Source organism: Nicotiana tabacum, chromosome 16 (genome assembly GCF_000715075.1).
Source record: "Nicotiana tabacum cultivar K326 chromosome 16, ASM71507v2, whole genome shotgun sequence".
In the NCBI taxonomy this organism is placed as follows: domain Eukaryota; kingdom Viridiplantae; phylum Streptophyta; class Magnoliopsida; order Solanales; family Solanaceae; genus Nicotiana; species Nicotiana tabacum.
The window spans coordinates 147,834,060-147,847,035 of NC_134095.1; positions in this window are offsets into that span (position 1 = coordinate 147,834,060).

Genomic DNA, 12,976 nt, shown 5'->3' on the forward strand with positions numbered 1-12,976 from the left:
TAAGGATATCCAGGATTTCTTCTATTGCTTTGATCTGAGAAAGATTTACTTCAATACCACGGTTAGAAACAAGAAAACCCAAAAACTTACCTGATGCAACTCCAAATGCACATTTTTCTGGGTTGAGTTTCATATTAAATTTTCGCAAAATTTCAAATGTAACAGATAGATGAGAAATATGATCATGAGACTGCTGGGTTTTGACGAGCATATCGTCTATATATACCTCCATTGTTTTCCCTAAATGTTCTTGGAACATTTTGGTGACCAACCTTTGATAGGTTGCCCCAGCATTTTTGAGACCAAAGGGCATTACTTTATAACAGTAAGTCCCCCTGTCTGTGATGAAAGAAGTTTTTTCTTCATCACCAGGATCCATTTTAATTTGATTGTATCCCGAATATGCATCTAAAAAGCTTAAAAGTTTATGATCTGCGGTTGCATCAATTAGTTGGTCTATATGCGGTAAAGGAAAAGAATCTTTTGGACAGGCTTTGTTTAGATCGGTATAATCCACACAAACACGCCACTTACCATTTTTCTTAGGTACGACCACCGTGTTAGCTAGCCAATTAGGATACTTTACCTCACGGATCGATCCGATTTTTAATAATTTTTGGACCTCATCTTGAATCACCTGGTTCTTGAAAGCACCTTGCTTTCTTTTCTTTTGCTTTATTGGTGTGAAAGAAGGGTCCTCATTAAGTTTGTGAGTCATCACATTCGGTGGTATCCCTGCCATATCAGCATGGGACCAAGCAAAGCAGTTTATGTTTGCTTTTAAAAATTCAATTATCATACCTCGCATGTCTGAGCTTAAATTGGCTCCGACATAAACCTTCCGTTCAGGCCATTGCTCAAATAATATCACTGCCTCGAGCTCTTCAATTGTTGTTTTGATACTTTCATTTTCTTCAGGTTCTTGAATTGTGTCAGGCCTCGAGTCCAAAGCTGTCTTTTCTTGTTCAGCTGAAGTTTGATTTTTTGCACCTTCAACTGTTTCCTGTAATTGCTATTTTTCTTTATTTACGGTGTTCGTACCTGTTACAACGTTGACACTTCTAGCCGTCTGCTGATCCCCACGAATTTGGCAAATTCCCCATGGTGATGGGAATTTAATAACTTGATGTAGAGTTGATGGGACAACATCCATATCGTGTATCCATGGTCTCCCCATGATCATATTGTAGGCCATTTCCATATCAACTACCTGAAATTTAGTTTCTTTAACAACACCCGTAGCAAAAGTTGTTAGAATTACCTCTCCTTTTGTTACCACACTTGAATTGTCGAAGCCTGACAAGGTGTGCGCCTTGGGTATCACTTTGTCTTCAGCTTGCATTTCACGTAATACCCTCAGTAGTATAATATTTACGGAACTCACTGGATCAATCAAAACTCGTTTTACATTAGTATCGTGTACAAGTAAAGATATTACCAGAGCGTCATTATGTGGAGTTATCACTCCTTCGGTATCTGCGTCATCGAACGAAATATTTTTATTTTCTAAGACTTGCCGCACCCGTTTCCCGTGTGTAATGGTTACCTTAGAAACCTTGTTGGAGGCTGTGTAGGTTATGCCGTGAATATCTTCTCCCCCACTTATCACATTCACTGTCCTCTTTGGTGAAGGAGGCTTTGGTGGCTCTTGCCTATTTTTCATATAGGTTTGTTTTCCTTTTTCACTAAATAACTCAGTGAGGTACCCTTGCTTCAATAGATGATCCACTTCACTCTGCAAGAATCTACATTCTGAAGTTTTGTGCCCGTGATCGTTGTGAAATTCGCACCAATGATCCGGATTGGGTCTATTTGGATTTGACCGCATCTCTTTTGGCCACCGTACCTTATCTCCCATGCTTCTTAAAACAGCCACGAGCTCGGAGGTAGAGACATTAAAATTATATCCACCGAATCGTGTCTTTAAACTTCTGTCATCATCTCGTGATTCTTGTCTGTTCCGATCATTCCTAAATTTCGAAGAAGAACCAGAGTCCCTGTTCCTCAATTTTTTATCATATTGCTGGCTATCTTGTTTTGACCGTGGGTCTTTTCTGGCAGGTCCCATATATGGATCGTACCTGTTTTTACCTGATCTTTTTTCGGTTTCTGATATTCGGGGACCACCCCTTTCTTCATGATGAAACTTAGGTACGGTATCTTCTTCAATTCGCAGCTTCGTACTATACCTGTTGTAAACATCATTCCACGTGGTTGCAGGAAATTCTCGAAGGCTTTCTTTGAGTCGTCTCGTGGCTTCAGAACTTTTGTCATTTAAATTACTTGCAAAGGCTATTGCAGCCCAGTTGTCAGGCACACGGGGTGGAGTCATTCTTTCACGCTGGAATCTATCAACAAAATCTCTAAGCAACTCCGAATCCCCTTGTTTGATTTTGAAAATATCTTCCATTCTTTTTTCAACCTTTTGTGCTCCCGAATGTGCTTTAATAAAAGAATATGCAAGCTCAGCAAAAGAATTTATAGAATTTTCAGATAAAAGAGAATACCAGGTTAATGCACCCTTGGTGAGTGTTTCTCCAAATTTCTTGACCAGTACTGATTCAATTTCTTGTTTGGTCAAGTCGTTGCCTTTCACGCCTGTTGTAAAGGCAGTCACGTGGTCACGTGGGTCTGTAGTACCATCATATTTCGGGATGTCAGGCATTTTGAACTTTTTCGGAATTGGAAGGGGAGCAACACTTGGCTTCCAAGGTTGTTGTGAGTATTTGTCCATGTCTACTCCTTTTATTACAGGCGGAACTCCAGGGATTTGCTCAATACGCTCATTTTGTTCCTTAATCTGTTTCTGCAAGGTTAGTACTAAATTTTGCAAATATGAATTATTTGAATTACCTGGTCCCCCTTCCTGTGGTTCACTGGTGGTTGCTCCATTTCCAGAATTAACAAGACCAGAACGGGGATTCTCCAATGTATTATTATTAGGAGTTGGTGTGGGTGGTGCAGCAGGCAATCGACTAACTAGAGCCTGAAGAGCTTTGCCGACCTGAGCATCAATTAGCTTTTGTAAAGCTTCATTTATTCCTCCTTCAAAGTGTTCAGATTGGTCTTGTTGATCAGCACAGGATTCAGTAACAGGAGTGCCTTCACGAGATTGACGTGGTGAATCTGGAGGGGAGGGAACCACGTCGCCTTGATTTTGATGGATTTGATTTTCATGGTTTCCCAATGTGCTATTACTGTTATTGTCGGTGTTGTTGTTTGACATGGTGATAACAATGGACAAGATATAGCTTAAAAGAAAAGATTATCAGTTTCCCAGTAACAGAACCAATTTGTTTAACCAAAAATCTGAGTCTTTGGTCAAAACTAAAAAGAAATTCGGGTTGCTGATAATCAGGAGACGAAAATAAAATAATTTTAAGAATGATGGTAAAACAGTAAATAGTTTTGTATTTCAGTAAGATCTCAACAGTATTTCCTGTCCTTACAGATGGTGAGTTCTTCTCCTTTTATAGCTAATTCTAGGAGAAGATGTAATGCCTTTGTCTTAATGAGGCAATTATGAGCAATAAATGACATTAAAAGAAACGTTACACAATCATTTCTTTTTAAATCAAATATTCTAACGTATTTGATATTCAATGCTGTATTTAGACTCTTTTACGTCATCAGATTCGTATCTTCAACTTCTTCCGATCTTTGGTCTTGGATAGGTACGAGACTCGTACCTATTTTAGTAACGGTCCGCACCTATGTTGCTTTCTTTTTCCCTTATCTGTTGTTGCCCGTGCCTCTTGGCTATTTACTGTGTTTTGACCGTTTGACCAGTCCACGTGTCATGCCACGTCACCTACAATGTAAATTCAGTTTTTTCCCAATACAGTAACGAATATGATTATGTACAATTTTTTTTTAAAAAAAAAAAGATATACACGCACTAAAAATTTATTTGCACCAAATATATATAATTTAGCATAAACATTCAATATCGATAAATTTTACTTTTACCTATGTACACCATAGGGGTGTACAAAGGAAACCGACAAACCGCACCAACCCGATAATTCGAGTCAAACCGAGAAAAAAAAACTCGACTATGGTTTGGTATTGGAAAAAAAAATCTGACCATAATTGGTTTGGTTTGGTTTTAACTAAAGAAAGTCAAACCGAAACCAAACCAACCCGACATTACATATATATAGAAATTTTAGATATATTTAATATATAAATATACTTATTGTGATGTAATTTATAAATATGTCTTAAATTTTTTCATAATTTTCTCTTTTAAGGTATTATTTCAAGGTTGGACTTAGAACTTTTTGAATGTTCTAATAAGTTTTATAGCCATTAATATTAGTAAATTAAATAATGCTAAAAAAATCCCAAACCAAAATCAAATCAATACTAATGCTAACAAAGACATTCAATTCAATACTACGAACGGGAATGTATTGAATATCTATTTTTTGTTTTGCAATAATTTAGATAAAAATGCATAACCTATTTTTATTTTTTCTTTAGCGTTTAGTCATGTAATTAATACTCCATTATTAGTCTACTTATTTTATCACGACTTAGTACTTTTAGATTATGTTTATTTTTATTATGGCTTTTTAATTAGCAATATTTATATTGCATAATTTTATTGTCTTTATTGTTGAATATTTTAGGATAATGTCATGGACACATCTCCTATTTTGTATTATTTTCTTGGAAAATACTTTATATAGTTATATCTTACTAGGATTAAAGAAATATTTTGACCACAAGTTATATGTTTTGTTCTACAAAGATTTTATCGGAAAAAAATCCGTAAAACCCGAGATTGAAAAACCCGAGTTTTATTAGTTTGGTTTGATCTTTAAATTTAATAACCCGACATAATTGGTTTGATTTTGTAATTGTAAAATTCGAACCAACTCGACCTATGTACACCCCACTACACCACCACCACCACCATTCCTTTTGCCGATTAAATTTTGTTTTTGGGTAATTAAAAAAATATTAATCGACAAAAGGGGTGATGGTGGTGGTGGTGTACATAGGTAAAACTTACCGATATTTCTTTTGGTATACGTACCTATCACAACAAAAAATTAGGGATTACGAGTATTATAGCCAGCATATTATGATACTTCTATATATTTAACCATATTCTTTGTTTTTGGTATAATCATCCCGCTGGCCCGACTAATCCAACACCAAATAGCGCCAGAAAGGGTGAAGCGCTTTGTACCGGTGGTTTCTCCATTTCTAAAACTCGAATCATATGAAGAAAGTAAAACACAACATTCTAGCAAATTTGGAGATTATTGCAAAATACTTTCATATGAATATAGACACTATATTACGTATATTATATTTATTTGTTAATGTTTCATATCATTTCATTTGTTCACTCTATCTTTGATGAATGAACTCAAAATTTGTCACCAAATATATTGTTTGTAAGATACTATTGATTTCTTCTAATTAGGGTACTTTGACTTGATACAGCAAATTGTCAATACAGAAAAAAGCGAAAAAGAATCTAAAGAGAGCTACAGAAGTTAGAAACCTTTTGTCAAATCAAATATCAAATTGGTCGACCTCCTTGTCCTCGCGTTGCGTCTATCTATATGATCTCTAGGTCTCACGTTAAAGTGCTTTCTTTGGCTTAAAAAGATCCGTGTAAATTTTTTCTAATTCTCCAAAATAGACGTTCAACTAAGAAAGAATACTCAAAAGAGATATACACTAAGGGCGAAGTGCATCAATAGTCACTTTTAAGCCCGTTATTTAAAGAAATTTTTACCTCCTATAGCAACGGTTAACACCTTATTTATTTTAAATAAATATTATTTAAAAAAATTATATTCTATAGATACTTTTTAAGGTTTATAGCAAAATATTTAATTTTGGTTACCTCCTAGTCCTAAGTCATTAAATACGCTAATCAGTTGCATTATTTTTTTTCTCTCTCTATTTTGATTAATGCTGTATTGTAGTCTGGGCCCGGCCCAGGACCGCGGGCCAAACGGGCCGGTTCAAGCGGGTCCGGTCTCTAGTGGTGCAAAAGCCCGTAGCGGGTCGGTCCAACCCAAATAGCCCGTGAGCCCGGGACCTTAAGCCCGGGACCGGCAGGCGAGCCTGGGCCGGTTCAACCGGGCCAAACGGGCCCCAACGGCTATTTTTTTTTTAAAAATGACCAACGGTCAGATTTTTAAAATCTAGCCGTTGGTCTTCAATTTTCAACCGTTTGGGAGTTTAAAAAATAGTCATTTGGCCCCCAAACTTTGTTTTAACCCCAAACTTTTTATAATTGCACTTTTTCCCAATTCTCAACTATAAATATCCCCCCATTCTTTCATTTTTACTCACAAATTCATCAATCTCTCACTAATTTTCTTCTATAATTGCTTACTTTATTATTGCAATTTCGTAAAAAATTGTGAAGTTGGTGAAATTGAAGTATTCAAGTCTTCAACGATATTCAATTTTCAAGAAGTTGTTCGTCAATTCGGTAAACTCGTTCCAACTCTTAAGTTTTAATATTATAGTTTTGTTAGTTTTATTTAGTATAATTATAATTAATATGGCATTTTCTTTGAATTTTTTTTTGGTGGTAACGGTAAGGGAAAATCTAAAATTGGTGAATCTAGTAACCAAACTAATACTCTTCCCCCGGCTCCCCGACCCAGACATGTTACCCGTCCTCCTCCACCTGTTATTCTTGATAGTGATAACCCTTGTTTTCAATTTTCCGATAGTCATTTTTGCCATGATGTTGCACCAGGTCAACAATTAAATGAAGAAGTTATGAATGCTCTTTATCCTAATAAAACTATCTTTGAAAATGATGATTTAGATGAAACGCAACCGGATTTAGATAATACACCTACTAGTCCTGTTAATAACCCAAATGATGCCCCGCCTGTCCCTCCTGTAGTAACCCTCTACTTTTAATAGACAACCTGCTAAACGGCCTGAAACATCTCTTGTTTGGCACATTTTTACTCAACTAAGAGAACAAAATAAGGTTAAGTGTAAAACTTGTGGGTCTCAACTAGTTCATAAATTTACTGGAGACCGTAGCGGTACGGATAGTTTGACTAGACACATATTGAAACACCCTAGAGATAAAGCTAGATTTTTACAAATGAAAGTTGCGCAAAAGGGGACAAGTGTAGATACTACGGTTAACCCTAGTACAGGTTCAAATCTAGTTCAACCGGAAATTAACACTGTTACGGTGGCATTTTATGATCCAAATAAAGATCGTGAAGAAATGGAGAAAATGGTTACTGTTATGTGTTTACCCTATAGTTTTCCTTCTAACCCTCATTTTGTGCATTATATTAGAAGAGTTTTTAATCCTACTTATAAAGGATGGTCTCGCGCAACCGTAAAGAGCGATATTTATAAATATAAACATGAATATGAACAATATTTGCGCTATTTATTTACTCATATAGATTGTCACATTGCTATTACTACTGATATTGGTAAAAGTGGTAATGACTGTGATTATCTAACTGTTACAAGTCATTGGATAGATGAGGAGTGGATAATGCAAAAACGCATTATTGCTTATAGAATAATTAATTCACGCCACACAGGTAAGTTTATTGCTAACACAGTTGCAGATATTTGTAGATATTTTTGCATTAGAGGTAAAATTATGTCAGTTTCAATGGATAATACTTCTAGTAAAACTAACGCTATATGCTTGCTTACAACTACACTATATCCTGCATTTGGTAATATTTTTCATGTTAGATGTATTTGTCATATTTACCATTTAATCGTCGGTGCTGGTATGAAAGTTTTAAATGTAGAAATTGAAAAGGTTAAAATGGCTCTTAATTGATTTTTTTTATTCAAACCGTAGAAGTAGACTTAGAGACTATTTTAAAAAATGTGATGAATTTGGCCTTAGAGAAAGAAAAGTTCCTAAACCTTGTCCAACTAGATGGAATTACATGTATGAAAGTTTAGTTGTTGCATATGAATATAAGAACCCAATAAGCGCAACGTATAATGCTCGTGTAGGTGATGGTGATGATGATGATGAACACCTTACAAATCAAGATTGGAGTAATGTTAAAATGCTTGTAGACTTTTTAGAACAATTTCATATTGCTACAAATGAATTATCTGGCCAATATTATCCTACTATCTCTAGCTGTTTAGTTTATATTGCAAAACTTGTAGATTTATTTACTCAATTTTCAGAGGGTGGAGTAATTTATCAAGAAGCTATTAATTCTATGAAAGCTAAGTTTAAAAAATATTTTTTCCATATCCCCCCTATTTTTGGTGTTGCTGCATTGTTAAATCCTACAATGAAATTAGGAGATCCTCACTTTTGGTATTCAAATATTTATAACGCTTTATCACTTTCAGCTGAGGAATTTGCTACACTTGGAGATGCAAAAACCTCAATTAAAATAAATGCTCAAACAATTTATAATGCTTATCAACTTGCCTTAGATCAAGCTAGACCAAATGTTCCAACTCCTACTTCGTCTAGTTCGCAAGCATCTAAAAGAACTGCGGGCCTAAAAGCCCTTAGTTCTTGGACGGAGTTCAGGGGTTCTCATGGTGATAATTTTGGTGATAGTTCACAACTAAATGAGCTTCAAGATTATTTGTCGCAGGGACTTGAATCAGCGAATCCCGACGGCTCCTTCGATGTTTTGGAATGGTGGAAGGACAAACAAAAACACTATCCGGTTCTTTCAAGGATGACTCGAGATATTTTAAGTGTTCAAGCTTCAATAGTGGCATCAGAGAGCGCATTCAGTCAAGTGAGACTTCAAATCGGTGATCATAGAGCGTCTATGAGGGAGAGCTTGGAAAAATCAGTACTCTTCAGAGATTGGATCCGTTCGGAAAGAAGAAATTTTGGACTTGCAGAATCACAACCGGAGATAGATGAAGGTTATGAAGAAATGCTAGCGGAACTTGCGCAGGATGCTGCTGCGCCCGGAAGCGGTGATGAACAAGCTTCTTTTCCACCACCACCAACGGAAATTCCTCCGTACCTTGAAGGATTTATGAGATTTGTTAGAGATAATACATAGACTAACATGTAACTTGTATTTTGGCACATCTTCCTTAGTTTTTTTTCCTTTTAATGGTGGTATTAGTACCTTGTTGTGCTCATTCCATTGGGGGGAGGAAGACTAAGAAAGATATTGTCATTCTTTGTTAATGTCATAATAGTAAAATATATAAGACATTCCCTTGAATATTTCTTTGCAATTTATTTTGTGTTTAAATTTGATATAGTATATATATTATATATCTAATACATATAAACTATATATATATATCTAATACATATAAACTACATATATATCTAATATATACTATATATATTTATATATCTCTAATACATATAAACTATATATATATATCTAATACATACAAACTATATATATATATATATACATAATACACCCTTATATATACATACTATACATACTATATATATTATATATATTTATATAGCTATATATAAGCAATTTATACTAGTATATACATATATAATTTACAAGAAAGTGCCTTAGATAAAAAAAATTAAAAAAATAGCCTATATATATATATATATATCTATATATATATATATATATATATATATATATATATATATATATATATATATATATATATATATATACATAAGGCAATATATAATTATATATACACATAATACACCCTTATATATACATACTATATATATTTATATATAAGCAATTTATACTAGTATATACATATATAGTTTACAAGAAAGTGCCTTAGATAAAAAAAATTAAAAAAAATAGCCCGGAACGAAAAAAGGCCGTTAGGCCCGCGGGCCCGACCCATTTAGCCCGGGACCATGTGGGCTTAGGACCACCGTGGGCCGGTTCCACACATTGGGACCGTTTGGCCCGGGACCATTTGGCCTAGGACCGCCTCAACCTGGCCCGCCTCAAGCCCAGACCTGTTTGGCCCGGCTCGTTTGGCCCGGGCCCGGACCACAATACAACCTTAACTTTGATACATCCCATTGTAAAACATAACCCTTTATCTTACTACCCTCCAGAATTTCTATGAATCAATTCTGCCATTCAAACCCCATTGCTCCAAATATTCTGTCCCTCCATTCTGTTTCAGTATCTTTTTAAGTGTCTCTTCTTGAATTTTTAAATCATTCAAGGGCTTGTTTGTATAATCATGGGTTCTTGATCCCTATGGAATGTATTGTTTAAATCTCTCATTCTTTCATATGGAGGTTCGAAATCAAAGCAATGGCCATGGAAATCAAGCCCTAGGAGTGGAAAGGCCTCATCAAAATCGACGACGTTCTGATCGAGTAGTCCAGCCTGAATCCTCTGTTACAAAGCTTTCGAACCAATTCTCCTCTTAGGCCGCCACAGATTCGCCGGAGTGGCTTCATGTATTTCATTGTATTCATTATTTTTTTTTCATTGTAATTCAATGTATCTTGCTGTATTCCATGTATTTCATTGTATTCACTGTCTTTTTTTTCATTGTATTTCAATGTATCCCGCTGTATTCTATGTATTCATATATTTTTTCAATTAATATAATTTATGTATTCATATGTATTATATAATTTATCTGAAGATTGCTATGTTTTGGGGAGATTTTCCAGTTGAGACTCTTTTTTATAACCGGAAATACAAATGTTGTATGTTATAATTGAGTTTGTTGAGTTGTATTAGTAGTCTATTATGTTAATTGATACACTTTCCGTTTTAAAATAGTGTAATCCCCTGTTTCACGCTGTGAATACAGTCGAATACAGTAATCTGTCCAGCTGTAATCCCATGTTTCACGCCATGAATACAGTCGAATACACTCGAATACAACAACTGATTAGTTGGACTTCCTTGATTCACGCCTGTTTTTGCTACTGTATTCATGAATACAATAGCTTAAATATATCAAATACATCATATAACCACAAAAAAAGTATCTATAACCCGCAATATAGCAAATGGTATCTATAGATGGCTAATTACTACTAAAAGATAGTGTTTTATGAAAATTTCTCTTATTTAAAATATATTTACAATTTACAATATATTTAAAGATTAGCCAATGCACTTAAACTTCAAGACTAAGAGCCCGTTTGACATAAGAATTTATTCACTTTTTTTTCGAAATTCTTTACTTTTTTTCGAAATCGGTGTTTGGCCATAAAATTTTCAATTTTCACTTGAAGATGAATTTTGGAATTTTTCGAAAATTTGAAAAACTCTAAAAAACTGTTTTTCAAAATTTTCACTCAGATCACTCACAAAACTTCAAAAAAAAAAAAAACCCCCAAAATTATATTCATGTCCAAACACAACTTTAATTTTCAAATACCATTTTCACTTGAAAAAATTTCACTTTTTTTTTTTGGAATTTTACAATTTTTATGTCCAAATGCCCTCTAAGTATCCTGAATTTAGAAATTCAAGACTTAGTGTCCTGAATTTTTGAGTTGCTAATTTGAAATTCAGAACTAAGTGTCTTGAATTTCGGAACTACTAATTAATTTAAAATTCAGAACATAAGATTCCAACTTCTGGATACAAGTTTTGAACCTTAGGACACAATGTCCTGAAGTTTGAACTTTGAGGTTTAAACTCTGGGACGTCGTGTCTTGAAGTTTGAGCAAAATTGACTAATCTTTAAATACATTGTAAATTGTTGATATATTTTAAACAACATATTTAAAAGTGGCTACCTGGTGTCATTTCCACTATATAGTCAAGTCTCTCTACAATAGCTTCGTTTTTTCTAATTTTTTGGCTACTATAATAAAGTAATGTAATAGAGAACATATATTATAACATAACAAGAAACTTATACCGTTGTAGTAAAGTGTTTTATTGAGGAGGTATGAATGTACTTTCAACCTCCGAAACTTCTTATTGTCAGTTAAGAGAGAATAAATTCATAACTCTAAGAATGATCATTTGTAGTAGACTTCAAATTTGTAATGATTAGGAATTGCTAGTCATCCGGGCCAATGTATATAACCAAATGACAGTAGAAGTTATATCATTTTCCTTTGCTTTCTCTTGTTTGAGAAACATACAATGATTAATGTGGCAGTCAAAGGCGTGAAAATTATTAGATATGGGAAAGCAAGAAGTATCTCCTCCTAAAGCAAAAATAATAATTAGAGAACATGGGACATAGGTCAAATGGCCCTATTGGCTATTGGTGGCAATTGACAAAAGACTACAAAATAAAGCTGTTTCCATAGATATTCATTCAAATGAAGAGGCGCATGCATATTTAAGTGAAATAGAGATGAACTACAAGTGAACGAGAAGTCTCTTCAGAAAAGAAATTAATCAAGTCCACTTGGATATAAGCTATTTTTAGCCAAGTCCACTTGCATGATCTCTTATACTTCTTTTTGGTTTAATTTCATATCTTGGATAAGTTTTTATCTGAAATTAAGTAAGATGTCATTAGATGGTCATTTGGTAGGGTGTATAAGAATAATACTGAATAAGATGCAATAGTAATTAATAGATTAGTAATGCAAGCATTAATTATACAAAGCTTACTTCTTATCCACTATTTGGTGTGGTGTATTAAAAATTAAAATGCATTACATTATTTTTAAGAAAATTAATTGTTTACAAAAATATCCTCCATATTATTTAGCTGTAATAGACTTAAAAGGACAAATGTCTTTAACCATGTTAATGCATGCGTTAATAGCCTTGATATTGCTAATACCATGGTTTACTATGTTTTAGTTATACATAGGATAATACCAAATAGATTGTATAACTAATACTTGCATTAATAATATATAGGTTAAAAAAGTATACCAAAAAAGGATTAGTAATACCGAAAGCTAATGCATGCATTATTTTCCGTAATGTATCCAACTAAACGAATTAGTTAAGAATACACAAGCCCTATGCATTAGAGTTAGCATTTGCCTAAAGCTTGAGATGGTACGTGCACCTTAACCAAGTACCAGAATGAGTTAAAAGTGCACATCTTT